General features: G+C 32.4%; 1 protein-coding gene across 1 annotated transcript in view; it reads left to right on the plus strand.

Moving 5' to 3' along the window:
• LOC147063629 (allatotropins-like) overlaps positions 1-14,745 on the plus strand; it is a 223,768-nt gene that overhangs the window by 16,642 nt on the left and 192,381 nt on the right. Inside the window, exon 2 of the mRNA XM_085959788.1 lies at positions 5,937-6,034. The gene's annotated coding sequence lies outside the window, so the exon portion shown is untranslated. The remainder of the gene's footprint in view (positions 1-5,936; positions 6,035-14,745) is intronic.

The following is a 14,745-nucleotide window of genomic DNA, read 5'->3' on the forward strand; positions in this document are numbered from 1 at the left end:
TCACGCAATAACGACCTTCTATCTCAAATTCATTCACCAACCGCCAAATAAATAATAGCTCTTTTGTAAGTATTTTTTTTTGCCATAATTTGCCATTTACTGTATTTTACCTTTTTACCGACGACTATATAATACAAAATGTTTTCGGATTTTTGAAATAGTTTACTGCCTAATACCGACATAATAATAAAAATAAACAAAAAAATATTATTCTCAATTTTCGATTGATAATTTTGAATTCTATAGTGGCCACTGCGCAGTCAAATTTAAATTTTTGATTTGGAATAAATTTTAAGAAAAACACTAAAATAAAAAGAATACTGATCATACTATGTAAAAAATATATAATAATGTTTTCCTATCCAGTAATCATATGAAAATATTTGTTCAATAGGAGAAAAACATTAGAAAATAAAATCGGAATATAAATTCACGAAAAGTCCGCGAGACCGTCAAGGCATCAATCTACACAACAGCCTCCGGTTTAGCCTAATGTATAGCTGAGGAAAGCATATATGCTGTATGACCCTACGTCTTTCAAGTCCCACTTATGCATCATATAAGCCAGTGGTGAAAGGTGGAGGTAGGCTAAGATCCGATATAAATGGTGCATACTAAACATTGTCAGTTAATTATACGTATTTGTTTTCATTTTATTTTGACTATAATCACTCTCACGATGGCTGCGTAGCTTAAGCATCGGCCTATAGCGTTGTGGGTCCCAGGTTTGAATCCTGCATCTGACAAGTACACATATTGTTTTTCAATTTGTGTATGAGTCAGAGTATGGACCTGATAGGTTGAGCAAGTGGCTGACATCCATTTTTCGTAAAAACAATATATTATATTAATACAAACCAAATCTCCACTCTGTAAAGGTGAGGCCCATATGATCTTATTAGGATTGGACATGGTCGAAAAAAAAGACAATACAAAAACAAAGAAAAATATGAAAAATAATTTAGAGATGGTGTTGGAAAATTCAATAAAACTCTGCGAAATAGACAGATAATAGAGCCATAATAGATAAAGGTAAAAAAAATACTTGTATATCTATAAAATATCTATAATTATGATATTCTTTTATAGTTAGAATGATGTTTTTATATATGGCTTGGTTTAATTAATTTTAACAAACTGATCAACAACATGTGTAATTTGAATTCTTAATTCAACGAAAACAAATAAGTATGAATGAAAAGGTGTGCACAATTTTATCGGATCGCCCAAAGCATACCAAAACTATAATGGTTTGGCTTAAACAGGGTTTCATTGATTTTTTTTAAATTAACCAACCCCATCTGTAAATTATAATCTTAGTTCACTTAACACAAATACGTATGAGTGACAAAGTTTAATGTGCACTATTTGTGTCGGATCTTAACAGTCAAAGAAAAATGCACTCATAAGTTAAGGTTTCATCTGACAAATTATTAAGTCGTTTTAAGAGGTGTTTGGATCAAGAGTATGCATTGAACAAAATTGACTGATAACTATTTCGTAAAAAGTGACCTCTTCGATAGGCAACCGAGATCTATGATGATGATGAAGATGTTTCTGGGAGATATTGTAAAACAGATATACAGCTAAAATTATGAGAAAGATAACCTCGGTACCTGGCAGGAAAATATTGGAGTTCATAATATATTCTGAAAATGTTAATTTAGATTTAAAAATCAGTCAAATTTAACAATGAAATGAGTTACTGAACCATCCTTTACATTATTACGCTAAACGAATTTAAAGAATGTAGGTATTTTACACGAAAAAGCCACTCTGTTGATTTTTGGCATTTGTAAGTACATTGTTATATTCATGTCCACAGGAGTTTTGCATAAAATATTTTTAATAAAATACCTCCCCAACTATAATATTATCATCATTTAAAATTCGTTTACAATTTTCTGATACAAAGAGATAAGAAAAACAAACGTAATATGTGTTGTTAGATTTCAAAATCAGCCAAGTCCACCTTTATGTATTTTTGACTTTTTGTGAATTGTTGAAGAACTATTGCTTTTTAACATTTCTGCATTATCGAAATGTCTAACTTATTAATTTTAAATATTCTATAATCAAAATAATATAAAATTTCACCCTTGTGATTATGTACTTGAGATAACAAAAAGCTGTTTTACTCCTATTCAACCATTATGGACTTGGCTAATTTTGAAATCTAGCAACACTTATAGTTTAATTGATTTTATTTCAACGAAATCAATCAATTATTTTAATAAGTATTGCAAATGATATATTATATAATTCAATTCTAATTTCTGTAAACAGTTTCACTACGTTCACAACACGAATTAACAAACAAAAAATGTTATCTAAATCTAAGATATTTGTGGTTCTTTGTATTATACCCAACATGAACCTTTTCATGCCAAGTTGTGTCACTTCTCACTTTTGAATTTATTTTACACCAAGAGACCATGTTTCACACGAATATGTTAGCACTCATTGGTTTAAGCTTAAAACGCAATGAGAAATCACTTTTGATGATATTATTTAGAATTTAGGCGACTAAAATGTGATTTGTACCAGTTTAGTTCTGCGAGCAATCTAATCTATTGACACTTGTTACCCAGATATATGTAGTTATTGGTTTGCTCGAGTGCCATTGCTAAGGATTGTTTTTAGTTCAGCAAATCAGTTTACCATTACTTTTTTCTTCGAGTGTCAGCTGAATGCGGAACATTTTAACTCACATTTGAAATATTTTACAGAAGTGTTCTTTGAATCATCCTATTTAAATACTTTATTATTTATATAGACACAATTATGCAACATTATATTCATCAATAGTCATACTAAAATAATATATATACAAATAATAAATAAATGAATTAGGTTGTTTCATAAAACCCGCTTCTAAAATATTTCAAATATGAGTTAGAATAGTTCTGCATTCAGCTGACGTATCTAAAATTATTTTTAGATAGATTTGGAATTCTCAATGAAAATATTCAGGAATGACGTTATATTTTCCATTCAATAGCTCACAGAAATTCTATTTTCCTATATCCTTATAGAAATATTTTTATTTAGCCTCAACCCCAATTACTGAGCGATGAAAGCCTTATTTATCCATAATTTCCAGTCCCTGCACACAATGAAGAGTGTACCCTTTGGACACTTTAATATATCTCCATTAGACGAGATTTTTGTATTTTCCTCTTCTATTTTGGTTTTTATGACTAAGTAATTGACATAAATTTGTGAATGTAAGACTCCCACTGATTTATTATTGATTTTATAGCGTATATATATATGCCGTTTTCTATTGGCGGTTGGTGATGTAATTGCAGTACAACTTTCTATCCTGAGCCAGTCGCAACAAATGATTGACACCATTATACCACTTATGGAGATTTTATAGCCAAGTGGATCTCTGTATATATACGCTTATGTTGTCTTCCACCTTATTATGCATTTATAACCTGTATTAAAGTAAACTTCTCATTGTTGAAAATAAGACGGAAGTATATAGTTTTCTTGCTTTTAATAATACCATAAGTTCTCTTAGCTTATTGGATCCATTTGTCTGGCTGCGGGTTTGAACTTGTGACTTACGGCTTTATAGGTGGCCACATACGAATTCGGTTACTGTTGGTGTATTTTTTTTAAAAAACTTTTTTTGTTTTAAAAACAAATTACAATTTCTATGTTGAAAATAAGATACTTATTATGGATTTTAAACAAGAATGTGTATAATATTACTTCTACTATACATGGAAGAGAAGCTGCTATAACGCTCGCTTCATATGCCTAAATCGTTTGATATAATGCCACAGTAGAGCCAACTTCACATGTTTTTTATTCCAATAAATATGTTTTACATAATATTATGTTCATGCCAAGTTGTGCCACTCCTCACTATTGAATTTATTTTAAATCAAAAGTCCATGTTTCACACGAATATGTGAGCACTGGTTACCGACGCCTTACCACCATATGGAAGGATCGGGGAATTTCGATTGCCACAAAAATGATGCTTGTGCAAATATTAGTGTTCTCGATATTTCTATACGGAGTCGAGTCATGGACCCTGAAGGCAAGAGAACGGAGAACAATTGATGCCTTTGAGACATGGTATTGGCGCCGAATGCTTCGCATTTCTTGGACGGAGCACAGGACGAACCAGTCAATCATCCAGAGACTGAAGATAAAGGAACGGCTCTCGACGATATGTCTGAGAAGAATTCTGCAGTTTTTTGGACATATTATCAGGCGCGGACCGGACAACCTGGAGAGACTGGTAGTTTTGGGTAGCCTCCAGGGAAAGCAAAGCAGAGGAAGAGCGTCTGCGCGATGGAGCGACCAAGTGAAAGAGCTGACTGGGGGCACCATCCATTCTGCCCTGAAAGAAGCGGAAGATCGAGAAGGATGGAAAGTCTTGGTCGCTCAAAGGATGGCAAAATTTAAATGTGGTCACGATTCTCAGCCATGAGTGCACGACCAAGAAGAGATGTACATATAAGCGTGTATGGAAAAAATAACCGAATAAATACAATTGCCCATAATTAATAATTATTTTCTCTTGTATCATTTATTTTTATATTTTCGCTATTCGTAGTAACCGGCGATCTACGGATGTGCTACGTCATCATGGTATGCCGTAGAGGCGTAGAGGACATATTTTCGACGTTGAGCTATTGAGCCCTACAATTTTATTTTATGAACATGTATTTTTTTAATACGTTTTGTCTTTATAATATTATACCGTATAGTTTGGTAAAACTCTCAATGTTTTAAAAGGTTCAAAGTATAATTTGGTTTTTGTAATTACACGCGGAACATAACATAATATAATGACCTTCCGGTCCATCTTGCAGCTCACAATCTGCTTATGTCACTTTTTATGACTTTTTCACGGATTTCAGGCTCTATCTCGGCCATAACGTTACGGATATTGTTTTTAAACACGTCAAAAATTTGCGGATTGTATGTATAGATGTTTCCTTTTCCGTTACCCTATAAAGATAATTAAAATACCATCAACATTTTAATATTATTCATAAAATCACCGACTTAATATATATTATTTCAATAAAACCGTAATATATACAGCGAATGTAATCATCACATCGGAGTTATTATAAACATTTGATTATAACGAACTCATCACTACATGTTATTTATACTAAATTAATGATTGTGCTCACAAACCATATTTTTGTCTTATCTGTAATATTTATTGCCCTTCACGTTGGCCCAAGCATCGCGGATGTTGGGCCTTTACACTTTAATACGTCTAGAAAGACCGACACAGCATCGAAGCACGGCGAAATTTTGCCAGCCATACGCGTATGTCACTTTTGGCTAGTATGAATTAACGTCATAGGGTGCATACAATGTATAGCATCGTAGGTTTTAACAGATCTTTTGGTATGGCGTTTGTATTGGTACAAACACTGCCATTCCAAAATAATGCTTTTAATGTTTTCGTATAAAACAGACATCATTATCATCATCAGCCTGAATCTATCCACTGTTGGATGAAGGCCTATCCAAGCTGATTCCACTTCTATCAGTCCTGTGCGTTGCATTGCCACGTACTTCCGCAGAATTTTATCATTTCATCGATCCAGCTGCCTCTAGGTCTACCTTGCGGACGTTTTGTACCTCTTGGATACCACTGGATGACTAAATTTGTCCAACGATTATCTTTTCTTCAAGCTATGTGTCCAGCTCATCTCCATTTGAGGTTCTTAATGAGCTTTACCACATCGCAAACCCTTGTCTGCTTCTTTATCTACTCATTTCTCTTTTTGTCCTTTCGCGTTATGCCCAGCATGCACATCGTCATACCACGTTGTGCTACTCTAAGTTTCTGGATCTCTTTTTTACTTAGGGTCCATGTTAGATATAGATAACGTTTATATTATGTAATGCTATTAGATATTAATGTCATATTTTTATTTACTTTTCAGAACTTTGCAGATCACTCGAAAAACACCCGAATTTTTTAACAGTTCAGAATCGTCTGGATTTAAAATAATATATTTTTCCGCGTAGCAGACACAAGTCGGTAAGTGATTTTTAAATAAGTATTTCATGTTTTAATATGTTAACACTATAATATGTTTTTTTTATTAATAATCCATACGTATTGGAGCTACGAAAATAAATAACTACATAATGTAAATTAAACGTTGAAAGGTTAGGTTGAAATGGACGTTTTATTTTGTAAATGTAATAAATACGTTTGAATTGTTGTGCGACTTTAAATCAATTTGTAATAAATAAAATACTATCTAAAAAACAGAGGGAAATGAAGGAACTTAAAAATAAATCGATGATAGCGTAGAAAAACAAAGTCACTAAAATATAATGGTTGGAATCTGAAATTATCCAAAACGAACAAATAAAATAATTATACTCCTACAGCGAAAAAAGCTGGGTTGACATAAAAAGTAATTATATCTGGATTTATCTATATAATAAGTATGATAGTATAAATGAACATTTACAAAACGTTCCCATAAAACTGATTTAAAAGAATCTAAAAAAAATTAACATTTAGGGTAAGTAAAAAAAGTATTTTAAAATCAAATACGAAATAAAAAAGGTAAATTGCCATTTTAATTTTTGATGTTAAGGAAAGGGGATCCATTTATAAAAAAGTAATATAATAATTCATTGTTGATTTTTACGGTCGGGAGGGGTAAAATATAATATATTTGTAGCTGTAGTATAATAGCGATCAAATATCTATTGTTTAATGTATCAAATTATTCTGCAATAATATATTCCCAGCGAATCAATTTCCAGCAAACAACTCTTAGCTAGATCAGCAAGTTGATTGGCGATATTAGATACGGTATATTATTACATCATATCACAGCACATTATATCATTACGGTGTATTAGCCGAATAATCATTTTTCATGGTATCATATTTTCTTACGAGTGTAATATTAATAATATTTCACAAGCTACTCGATTTAAAACGCTGACTCTATAATTAGTCCAATATGATTATGTACCAGAATTTAATGTTAATGTATTACTTTTTATTGTATAAATAACGAAGAATAATTTATCTAAATGTCACTCGAATCCAAGTACCTAGCTCGTAACCATCTCAGTAGATTATATGTACTATCATTGTATAATATACTATTGTACCGATACGCTGCTAATAAATCTCACCCTGCTACATCGTGGACTTCATTATCATAATCCTCAACCCACACATCGAATACCACAGTAGTGACCCAACATATTTGAATATGATCAGAGTTCGGTAAGTTTACAAATAGCCAGTGGTATTGAATTCTGCTCTAACCCCACCTACTGCTTGCTGCACCTCGCCACTTCCATTATGGGCATCTACAATTTACCGGTACATTCTCCATGTTCAAATAATCAGCTATAAACACTGGAGGTTGATCATTGAAATCTGTCGCACTCACATGTGATTATCGCGTACGCTTGTTAGGTCCTGAGTATTATGGCCGGATACTCCGTTTGTATTGTCCGTGCCGCGCTGTCATATTTTAGACATGTCAAATGGTAATATAACCAAACATTTCTTTTACTTTCACAACGGTGATTGATGTTACTTGGACAGCTTATGGACTGGATTATTGGTGCCAATGTAATATAGTTTCATCTCAATATTTTAAAAGCTTATGTAGTTAAGATAAAACAACACACGTTTGATTTAATAAACAAAAATCGATTGCCAAAGTAGCTTGATTTAGAAGAGCGCTGATGAGTGGGTATTAAAAATGGCCAATAGTTAAAATTTGTCGCAATTAGTATGTCACCGCATAGCATAGAGGTAATGCGCGGATGGGGCGTAAACCAGGGAGATGCAGGGTTTGATTCCCTGCCGGGGTGGCTTACTTTTTTCAAAAAAGATTTTTTCAATTGGTTATATTATATTTTCTAAGAAAGTGTTTTTTAAAATGATGTATGTTCAACACACACTTCATTGCGAGTAGGATAACCAGTGACGTCCCAAGATAAAATGCCGATCTATTTTTTCATATAGTATTTTTTATCATTCTTTCATGACTCCAATATCTAAGAAATGTCTTGTATGGATACATTACTACCAAAATATAAAACATACAAAATTAAATTAATAAATATTTTTTCCCCAAAAGTAGGGATTTTTTTGACGTTGGTAATACAGTACTTATATGTTAATTTGCTCTGTATTGAAGAATTAAGGGCGATCCGTGTCGCTTTTCTTATTCACAAAACTTGGCAACATTAGGGTGGTTCACAATAAGTACGGTCCAATTTTCATAAAATTCGAATTGTTTCAGTAGCTAGATAAAACAGATTTCTATATTGTGTGTTAATATCACAATTGTATCTCTACAATTTTGCGCATAAATGGCAATATTAGTATTAATAAGACATCAAATTGAATGTGAATCATGTCCATTTTGACAGTTCCTTCAGCAGTATAAAGGGGTATTTGCTAACATTAATTTAGTAATATTGATAAAGCTTGAGTATACTTTATGTTTCAACTATTTATTTTAATTTATTCATGTACTATCAAAATACAGTAAGTATATACAGTGAAAACATTCTTGAATTTTACAAAAGGAGTTTTAACTTTAGACCCAAATATATCCATTTTGATGGACTTGACCCATAATTATTGTGAACCATCCATTTGTAATGATATTTTTACGTTGATATTGCAAAGGATAATCGATAAAATGACGTCGCGACGCTTTGCTACAGACCAAAGCGGTAGGTGGGACGCTCTGTAAAATGGGAGTGCATCTTTTGTTTCAGCATGTTTCTCTTAGATTTGCCTCCTTTCGAGTAACTATCGCCTCCAAGCAACGCTCAATCTGCCTACCCCAACGGGCATCACTGAGTATCACGAGGACGAGCACTATTGTAAAAAAAATATTACGATAACATTATTTTTAATTAAAACATAATATGTTCAGTTACACATATATATGTATTTACATCAATTTATACACAACATTTTATTGAATAGAAATCAAATAATTACATCTATTCTATTTTCAAATCAATTAGTTTCTCACACAGTATATCTGAAGTAAAATATTTAACTATACAATATCGAACAAAAGCTTATACATTCCAAAATTAATTAACCACGAATTATAACACTAGTGTTTCAATAGAATCAAATCTTAATTTAACAAGATTAATGGCTTTCATAGTAATTCTATGTATTTATCGAATATTTCGCGTAATGTAAGTGGACGGAAGTAGTTATTATCTAAAAGATATTAATAAGGAGCAGTGTAATTTTACTGGGGAGACCTAGTGACAGAATTATGAAACACACGATAATTAATACAATTAACTTTTGCTCATTTAAAAATAATCATTGGGAGTTTTTTTTGTTTAAAGATGAGCTATATTGTGTTGTTAAATAATTTATAATTTCAACAATTTCGTGACAAAACTACAACGTTTTTTTGATGGGGGTGTTAATGAAAAATATATAACTACATCATACGTGAAGCACATAAAATAAATATTGATTTTTTCACTTATACAGTATTTGTAAATTCGCTCTGATTTTTGTCTTTTTACAACGTTTTTCTTAGGTCTTATTCTTATTTGTTCGGTGGTTGTTTGTCCAGTACAAATCTCTCTATTTTACAAACCTGTGACTGTACGTCACACTATAAACCTGTCTTCACCAAATATAATACTTTTCTAGTCTTTTCAAGACGTTTTTTTTTGTTTACATCGGTAACTAGCTTTATTTATATAATATATGCGTTCGTTGCCCCTCATTGTACCACGTTTTTCTTAGCTCGTAATCGTGTTTGTTCGGTGGTTATTTATCCAGTACAAATCTTGCAATCGATTTTTAACCATTTTCCCGACTAGCCTAGACATTTGAAACTTTTAGAATATACCAGAATACGATGCCAATTCATTTTTTAATACTTTTAGCCATCTTTAAGTAGAATTGAATTCATTTTTAGTTAATTTTGTTTTGTATAAAAAGTTATTTCGATACCATTATTGGTTGCTAAGGGGCCCTAGCAACTAAATTATTAAATAATATATACGTGCGTTACTATGGAAATCAATATGAAATGAACAGAAAATTTAAAAACGTTGTATATAAAAAGTTCTTTTTATCTTGAAATTATTTTATTTTAATTAAGTAGCAAAAATTGAAATTTAAAACATTTTACTGGTACTTTACATATTTTATAAATGACTAAGGCATCTAAAACATATTTTTATTAAAAAAATAACTAAAATAAAAATACCAAAGCTCGGATAGATATAAATATAAAAGATCTTCAGTCAAAGTCATACACGTTTATATTTTCTAGAAATATCGATATATTTCTAATTAAAGAAAATATTAAAACATATCTTCCTACAGTGCTCGTAAGAATTTTATTTTAATGATAAAATCAGCCAAAAAATGATACGTAAACGCAATCCTCAGAGTAAAACCATTAAACTCCTTGTAGCCTGAAGTCTATTGAGATAATCTTATATCATCATTCACTTGCTGACTACGGAGAGTACACTTTCACATTTTTTGTCTTTCAAGATTCTATCTTGCAAGAAATATGATTGAAGAAACCAAGAATGCATTTTATAGATAACATTGAGAGCCTATTCTAGATGAACAGTTCCTACGAGATGGAGGATTAATTCATGTGATTTATCAGGGTTTATGGTATATTCGTAGCATCTTCCTTCAGCAGCACATCTCAAAAGGGTTCAGCCATTTTTCAAATCTTGCTGTCAGTGACCATGTCGTTAAGCATGAAATTTCTAAGAGTCATAAAACGTCAGGATGGTTTTGAGATGTAATGATTAATAAACACAGAAACAATATTATGTTATTCGTGTAATGACACCGGAAAATTTCATGTCGCCATTAACGAATTCCAGTAAATGGTGCGCGAATACGTATTATTACGTTTTTTCAGAATAATTCCAGTTATTAACCTTAAACAATCATAGGTTAATTGGATTCTTATCAAATAATTGCCGCTGAGAGGGGCCATTCAGCAGACACGCATGCCAACATAACGCAATAATAATAATAGTAATGTTACCAACAAAGAAAATAATAATTAATTGCTGCCAACGTTATTTGTGGGGGAAATTATTGACTATGAAATGCGTTTCCGTTGGCAATACCGACTAATGTCGCGCTGGAAATGATTTCAAATATAATATCCGAGCATAGACAATAATCGATTTCGATCAATTTTGTAAATCAATAAATTTTTCTCATATAACAACAAAATTAATATTCATAATTATTTTTTTTTTTATTCATCAAAATAATCACAATATTGAAGATTAAATTGTTATGGAATATATTATGTAATTCGGAACTAGGGAATCCAATGCCGGTATCCTGGACAATTTTCGTTACCTATGAATCCCGGGATTAATAAACATAATCCAGAAACCTTCAGGATTGATTTTTTAATCAATCTCAATCAATTAGTATGTGTAAAAAATTATTTTAGTACCTGCACATGTCACATGGAAAATTGCTGGATGCTCACGGATAATAAATAACCATTTTTCATCATACGCAATCGAAAATACCCCAAATTTTATGAATGTTATCTTTTCTTAGATAAATAAAAAAAAACTGTTTTACTTTCAAATTATTATCTATATTACAATATTATTTACTCTATCAAACCCATGTATTTCCAAAATTGAACGTACACAATATTAACATTAAATGTGTTAAATAGTATAAATTATACTACACATTTTGGCCGATTTTATCATTTGTATAAATCAAAATAAATATTAACTATCGAAAAAACGCCAATCCCCGGATCGTCAAATTGTAATTCCGAAATCCCGGGATCAAAATTTTGGCTCGGAATTGGATTCCCTACTCGGAACACTTCGGAAACATAATATCTAATAGAAATAGTAAAAAAATATTGGTGACGGGTGGAACTTGAATCCGCATAATATATCGAATTCCGGTAAATGTGATAATATTTAATTTACTTACACCATACCTTATCACGACAAAATGAACGAATAACTATGCGTCCGAGATGTTTTCAACTTTCTCAGTAGTTGAATCTACAAATTTATATTATACATTTTATTTATGGTGTTTTTATAGTGGAATAACATTGATATTACAAGCAACAACACAATTATTAAATTACGATTGTTAATTTTTTATATGTCCAATACATTTATAATATCGTAGGACGAAATCGGTCTCGTAATAAAAATAATCATATTTTTTTCTTTAACCAGTAAAATATGTAATTTATATTTAACAATCAAACTAAAAATCCTCATCGTCTTTATTTTGTGGGTATTTTTTATTTGCAGTTGAAGTGTATCTTAAATTTTAGTTAAAAATTGTGATACCGTATTAGCGACTCTTGATTCAATTTTGATTTGTGATTGTTTCGTATGTAATGTTGACATGTTGCTGAAAATACATTGACATTATGTCTATGATAGTTCTAGAGTTGGTAATACTGCTCTAATGACACTATTTTGTTCTTTAAAAAAAATACCTTCATTTGTTTTATATATGTATCGATTGTTTCTTCTCTCGTCACGTCTGTTTAACAAAGTAATTTTTAAATCCCAATAAATTCATCAGTAATAAATCTCAACACGACACTTGCGTGAGAATGATTTGAATAGACGGACGTTAGTGTATGGATTATTAAAATAGCTTTTACGGTACCCACTGTATTTTTATAGTATAGTTATATTACGAACACATTTTATAGTAATAATAATAAGTTGTTATTGTTCATATAAGTGTGAACGTCTGGAATTAATACTTTGTACTTTCCATAATCATCATCATCAGGGGCGCGACAACGCGGTGTGGGTCCTGGTCTCCTCCAACAGCTCCCTCCACTTGTCCCTATCCAGTGTGGCCGCTTTCCAATTCGGTAACCCAGAATACGGCAGTCACTGGCAGCTCCGTCCAACCAGCGAATCTTTGGCCTGCCTCTTCTTCTACGCCCTATTGGATTGCTGGACATCACTTTCTCTGCCGGTTCATTTTTATTCATACGGTGCAAATGACCTACCCATCGCAGTCTCCCAATCTTAATTGATTGAACTGCGCTGCAATCTTTGTACAGCCCGTAGAGCTCAGCATTATATTTTCTCCTCCAATTGGTGCCGTCCCTGATCGGTCCATATATACGGCGGAGAATTTTTCTTTCGAAGATGTTCAGGGTTCGTTCATTTCGCAGAGTTAATGTCAAGGTTTCCGATGCGTAGGAGAGCACTGGCTTTACAAGTGTCTTGTAAAGAGTGCTTTTAGTTCGGCGAGATACGAGGGTGGGTCAATAAGTCCTTAGAAAAGCCGACAGGTGGCGCGACTAGTACTGTAAGCGGTTTGTTTTCATGCAGCGGCACTACCGATTCAGTATGCTGCGAAGTTTCAATCAGATTAGTCGGGTTGTTGTGTGTTTCTCGTACATTTAAAAAAAAAAATTGCTTGTGGAAAATGGAAAAATGGAAAATGGAGAAAATTGAGTTTAGAGCTGTTATTAAACATTTTAATATAAAAGGGTTAACAGCAAAGGAAATAAAAAATGAGTTGGATTTAGTTCACGGCATATCTGTTCCTTCACTTGCAACTATTTATAACTGGTTAAATGAATTTAAACGTGGTCGTACATCAACAAAGGATGAACCACGTTCAGGACGTCCTGTAGAGGTGACTACACCAGAAATGATCAATAAAATCCACGATATGGTGTTAGGTGACCGAAGATTAAAGTTGAGTGAGATAATTGAGGTTACAGGGATCTCAAAAGGTAGCGTTATTTCTATTTTACATGACAAATTGGGCATGAAAAAAGTTTCTGCAAGATGGGTGCCGCGTTTGCTCACAGTCGACAATAAACGCAATAGGGTGGTGGCCTCCAAAGCCCTGTTTTCGCTCATGCAACGCAATCCGGATGAATTTTTTCGTCGCTTTGTGACTGTAGATGAAACATGGATACACCACTATACTCCCGAGACGAAAGAACAGTCAAAGCAGTGGATTGCAAAAGGCGAACCATGTCCAAAGAAGGCGAAAACCGTAAAATCAGCTGGTAAGGTTATGGCTACTGTATTTTGGGATGCACGTGGAATTATTTTCGTTGACTATTTGGAAAAAGGAAAAACAATAACAGGGGATTATTATGCATCTTTATTGGACCAGCTAAAAAACAAAATTGAAGAAAAACGGCCTCATTTAAACAGGAAAAAAATCCTCTTTCATCAGGACAATGCCCGTGTTCACACATGTTTACAATCAATGGCTAAAATTGAAGAATTGAAGTTCGAATTGGTCGACCACCCACCGTATTCGCCAGATTTAGCCCCCAGTGACTTTTTCCTTTTCCCAAACTTAAAAAAATGGCTAAGTGGACAACGTTTTTTTTCAAATGAAGAAGTCATCGATCGGACAAATGCTTATTTTGAGGACCTTCCGAAAACTTATTTTTCTGACGGTTTAAAAAAAATTGAGAAACGTCTAACCAAGTGTATTGAGCTCCAAGGAGATAATGTTGAGAAATAAAAAAAAAATACAAAAATAAAAACTGTTTTAATGCTTTTTTCTAAGGAATTATTGACCCACCCTCGTAGTATGCGGGACTTTCCATAATACACTAAATAAATAAGCAACAATGAATTATTGCTCAGAATTTCCCCGCCAATTTTTTGAAAACTTGTCTTTAATTAAAAAAAATAGAACGGATATAAATAAATTACAAATATTTTTGCGCGTAA

Source organism: Rhyacophila brunnea, unplaced genomic scaffold (genome assembly GCF_057557595.1).
Source record: "Rhyacophila brunnea isolate RB1 unplaced genomic scaffold, BYU_Rbru_1.0 scaffold_9, whole genome shotgun sequence".
Lineage (NCBI taxonomy): Eukaryota > Metazoa > Arthropoda > Insecta > Trichoptera > Rhyacophilidae > Rhyacophila > Rhyacophila brunnea.